The sequence below is a fragment of the Lampetra planeri genome, chromosome 1 (assembly GCF_965212315.1).
Source record: "Lampetra planeri chromosome 1, kcLamPlan1.2.h2, whole genome shotgun sequence".
NCBI lineage: Eukaryota > Metazoa > Chordata > Hyperoartia > Petromyzontiformes > Petromyzontidae > Lampetra > Lampetra planeri.
Genome location: NC_136107.1, coordinates 31,331,737 through 31,337,108, shown reverse-complemented (window position 1 = coordinate 31,337,108; position 5,372 = coordinate 31,331,737).

Below are 5,372 nucleotides of genomic sequence, written 5' to 3'. Positions count from 1 at the left end.
GCGTTGGTGAAGTGACGTCATCACGCGATGTGGTGACGTCACCGCGTCACCCCCGCGCCTCACCCCCTCCCCCGCGTGAACGAGGTGAGGTCATCACGCAACGTGTATGTTGGGGGCTGGTGGGAGCATGTGCAGCAGTATTACAAAGAATACTCTTTGGTTGTTTTCGGTAAAGTCACGTAGGTGAAAAGTAAAATAAATGAAGACAACTAAATTAAATCACGACGTTTCGGGCGCAACACAAGCGTCCTTCTTCAGGTGGGGACAACGTAGCGAAAGCACAACCGCTTAAGTGTGTCTAAGAGATGGCTATGACGAGGAATTATATCGTCGCGAGGGATGGAGGGAGGGAGGGGAGGGGCCATGGTGAGTGTGGGGGCGGGGTGTGGGCTGGGAGGCAACGTTGTGAAGCACGGGGGGGCGCTGGGAGGGAACGCATGGAGTTCAAACTGAAGCTTTGTGATGCAGGGGGCATAAGTAGATAAGAAAGCTAAGCCTTTTGTTATGCCGCCGGGGGCGGGGGGGGGTAAATTAGAAATGCGCATTTATTTTAAAAAAAATTTCCTACGTAACTTTACTGAAAAAAACAAAGAGTATGAATCATTGCAGTCACGAAAGCTTCAAATCTAAAATTATTACAAATAATATTTGTGATTTGTTTTATTTCGGTGATTTGTTTTGTTTTATTTTCACCTACGTGACTTTAACGAACTAACCAAAGAGTACAAAGAATATGTGCAGAAGTATTATTATATAATGCTGTGTCAATTCATACGGTTTGGCCGTATTCTTGTACCGGGAAATTGAGTTTTCAGGTTCATACGACGTACGGCCGTTTCAATACGGGCAAAAAACTGCGTTTTGTTTTTATTTCTCCCTTGTGATGGTACTTTGTAGGATGAACGTTGAGATTTATAAGGGCACTGGGTGACCAATAAGGTCTTAAATGGTCTGTAATAAGGTAGGCACTGATAGGGGGTTGACAGCTATATGTAAATAAATAACTCAGAAATATATACAAATAAAACAACTATTGTGTATCTAACCCAGGGAAAGCCCACTAATATTAGCTTATTTTTCAAAAGCGGCCTGGCCACAAATGGGCTTATCGTGTGGAAATGTAACGCAGGGGATCATTGATTCCTCCTCGCGGTGCATCCTGGTAACTTCTGGAGGGTAATTCCCCAGAAGGCCAAATCTATTAATCACTCCTAAACCATCGGAGACGCAAGAAGAAGAAGCAGCAGCAAAATAATCAAACTCATCCAAATGCAAGTTTCATGTAAGAATAATAATCGATGCGTCGTTTACATGCGCGTGGCAGCGAAAACTCTGGAAACGAGTTGGGAGGGGGAAGCCAATCCGGTTGTGTGGCGGTGACTATCCTTCATCCTGCAAACAATTGGGACGACGCAAGCAGCCTTCATCTCCCCCTGCTGGCAGACTGATGCCCGCGTGAAGGCCGGTTCTGATGAGTCTTCTTGTGCCGCACAGGGACGGCTTTCCACTGGCGGTGGCCCTTGGAAAAACAATTGTGTAAGATCAGATGCAAGTCGCTAATCGTTTAGAGGTCGGCAGTCTACCGCTTAAATGGGTATGGTTGGCAAGTATGCCACACAAAGACAATGATCCCCGTGTAGCCTTTAACACAACAACAACAACATCAATTGGCATTCGCCACTAAATGCCTTGTGCCCGGATAGGTGCACTTTAACAGTTCATAAACGAAGGAAGATTAGGATCAACAGTGTTGTAACTTTCTGACCTGCCCCGAATGGACATATGTGAAAAAGAGCTTAGTAGCTAATCGGATTTCTCCAGGATAAATATAGATTCTGAATAACAGATTAATTTAAAATAAAATAAAAAAAATCCTGTCACAAAGAGAAAATGCAGAAAGTTAAACACTTTTCAGCCAACTGCTCCTTCACAGAAAGCTTTTGTTGCCCTTGGTAATTGTGGAAGTCCGCCCAATTGATGGAACGGTCTCTAACCTCTGGAACTGAAGAGTTTTGACCCAGAGACCTTAAAGGAATGTCCAAGTGCGTACGGCTTAACGAATGAATGCAGGTCACCAAGGTGCCACGAGAGCGCTTACAAAGATGGGAACGAAATGTGCTGAATGTGATGGCTTAACCACGTGCAACCCGGCAGTACAGCTCTCAGTGTTGTGGTAGCCGAGCTTAACATAACACGTTTGGGGAAATAAAAAAAATCCCTGACGGTACTTACATTTTATTTGTGGGAGTTTTTGTTTAAAGTTATATGGGACTTCTCAACCATGTTTTCATTCTTTGGTTTGATATTCTGTACATAGTTTTTTTATGGATCAAATAAAGTTGATATCAACTGGATATGTTGATGGGGGGTGAGTTAATGTAGTTGCTTTTGTTGTTTGACATGTCATTTGGTATCTGCGATGTTTTGAAATTTAGGCAAAATTTGATGTCAAATGACTCAGTAGTCGTGGTGGTTTTAGTTCGTGTACTTGTGCCTTTGATTTGATGTTATTTTGTGGCTTCAATTGCTGTGAAGTGGCTATACGGTATTGACATTGTGGTTATGATTTGCCCCATTGAACTTGCCTCTTTATGTTGCCGTTTCGTTTGGAGTCATTTTTTTGTTTATATTGTTACGCGAGTTTCTGTTGGCTGTAAATGTTGACGTCACACTTAGCTTGGCACCATTGTCGCTTGGGTCTTCACGTTTTGATTTGTGTTCCGGTTCAATGCCGTCCTGCGGTGTTTTTAGCTTGCGGATTGAGTTACTGTAAACGTTACGTGTTGATATTGTCTTGAGTTTGAAAGTGTTGATATTGTGTCTTGTGTTGCACTCATTTGAGAGCATCTTACATTACTATTATCACTGATCGAGTTTTCATACCGCCATTTGCTAGTTTGTTTCGTGTGGCTCGCTGTTGTCAGATGCCTCTTATTTTATATGTAGTGTGAGTAGCTATAATAAGATGACCACTGCAGCAACAAAATGCTGGACTGCACCTTTACCTGAAATTATTCAATCCCGTAGCCTCCCATCCGCTCCACGATTTGACTGAAAACTCAAACCTGTCTTGATTTTATTCTGATTTGTCTCGTTTATATTATTCATTGACCTTATTGTCCCATTGTAACAAGTTGATTAGGTCCAGTAGCCTGAATGTCATCGATGCGAACATTGAACAATGCCTTTTTATTTGTCATTAAATACGTGGTGAACAAAGGATTTAAACTGACTTTTGAACAACTCAAATGTGCATAAATCGGTTTTAATTTGCATGCAAGGTGATTAGGTCCAGTAGCCTGAATGTCATCGATGCGAACATTGAACAATGCCTTTTTATTTGTCATTAAATACGTGGTGAACAAAGGATTTAAACTGACTTTTGAACAACTCAAATGTGCATAAATCGGTTTTAATTTGCATGCAAGTTGATTAGGTACAGTAGCCTGAATGTCATCGATGCGAACATTGAACAATGCCTTTTTATTTGTCATTAAATACGTGGTGAACAAAGGATTTAAACTGACTTTTGAACAACTCAAATGTGCATAAATCGGTTTTAATTTGCATGCAAGGTGAAGACGAGTGCTAAGCGGACGTCTTAAACGCATCTGCTGGATTTAACTGAGGTTTAGGATGGTTCAGGATGGTTCACGGCCTGGTCAGGATTTACTGTCGCGTGCCAACCAAGCTTTCTCTGATTTCCCACTTCAATATGTGGTGGTCGCGTCTGATAGGGGTGCCACGGTGGCGAGATGTTAACTACCTCGTCTGATCCAGATCCCGACCCTGACGCCTGTATATTTGTAGTTTGCATGTTTTCCCCGTGGTCACATGGATTTATCTCTGGGTCCTCCGGGTTTTCTCAACCACATTTAGAAGCATGCGTTTTGAGTATTTGGCTGCTATAAATATTCACGTAATAAGCCACTTCGTTGAACTCTCCTTTGTGACCAGGTCGCTTCTGAAAAAGAGCTATATAGCTCAGTGGGACTTACCTGGTAAAATAAAAACTCGTTTAGTTTATATAGACGAAATGTATTCGGTTCAGGGGCAAGCGTGATTGTTTGAGACGGGTCTAATCCAAGGGGGTTCAATGGTCGTGCTGATGATGAGATATTTATAATTGGCGACGTTGCTGTTTTTGTCCAAAGCTGTCGTCATCGTTCTTTATCGTCGAACCCCAACCCCCCCACCCTTCCAATTTTCCCCACCCCCCCCAACCCCCCCCCCCAACCCCCCACCTCCCAACCACCCCCACCCCCCCAACCATCACCACCCCCCCAACCACCCCCCACCCCCCAAATGCTCACTTGTTAAATGGACAAATCGTCACGAGGGGGCACTGTTCCGTTAAAGCCACCTTGTCAAAGCCACCTGGAATGGAGCCTTACCTGCCTACAGAGGATTTGATTCATTGAACCGGCACAAACACGGCCTGTGTTCTCATCCCGCCCTCTGCCCACATTTTTTTTTTTAGGAATTGCAAAGTCATCCTGCGCACTGGGAAGCGCTATTTGCGATCCTGTTTGTTTTCCCCCTGAAGAGAGCGTTGTGGTAATCCGTACCCAGCGTGCGTGGATTCACCCCCCTTAACACAGGGGACTGGCATATGTTTGTAATGTTAATCGTATTGGAAACGTAAGCCTCTTTAGCTATATATTATAAAAATTTACGTTTAAAAGTTTATGCTGCATTTTATTATAATACAATTTGGACTGAAATTTATTTCGGTTTAAAAGTTGAGTACTTTTAGCAAACAAAATAATCTTTTTCCCCACACGACAAAGTCAATTTTTATTATGTTATTGGAAAATAGCATATACATCTTACAATGAAAAAAAGTGGGCAGGAATGTAAACGTAACTGGCAAAGACAAAAACTAAGACATAAATTGTAGCCATGAGGATAGGCTGCAAGGACAGAATGGAAGCCTTCTCAGTTCCTGACGCCGTTATCTGGTTTCACCACCTCAAAGTCCAATTAGAAGCATGAGAAGAAACTAAGGGACTGCGTGCTATTATCTTGGCGTGGGGACTGTCTTGCTGTTGTTTCTGCTGCCTTGCCCAATATTGATCAAATCGGACCTATATAATTTATTAAATATATTTTAGTGACGCAATTTTTTTCTGTTTTGCACTCCTATCTAGTTTTTGTATTGTTTGCTGTTCTAACTTGCTGACCCGCCCATACTGGATATCTGTGAAAAAGAGCTTCATAGCTTATCGGATTCCTGCTGCAATCTAAATAAAGATGTTGATTCTGAACTGTCGCAGAGAGGTGGAGAGACACTGCAGGGGTGATGGAATTGGCCATGCCGTCAAAGGCCCGAAAGGCCAGGGGACTGGAAAATTACCAACACATGGCATTAC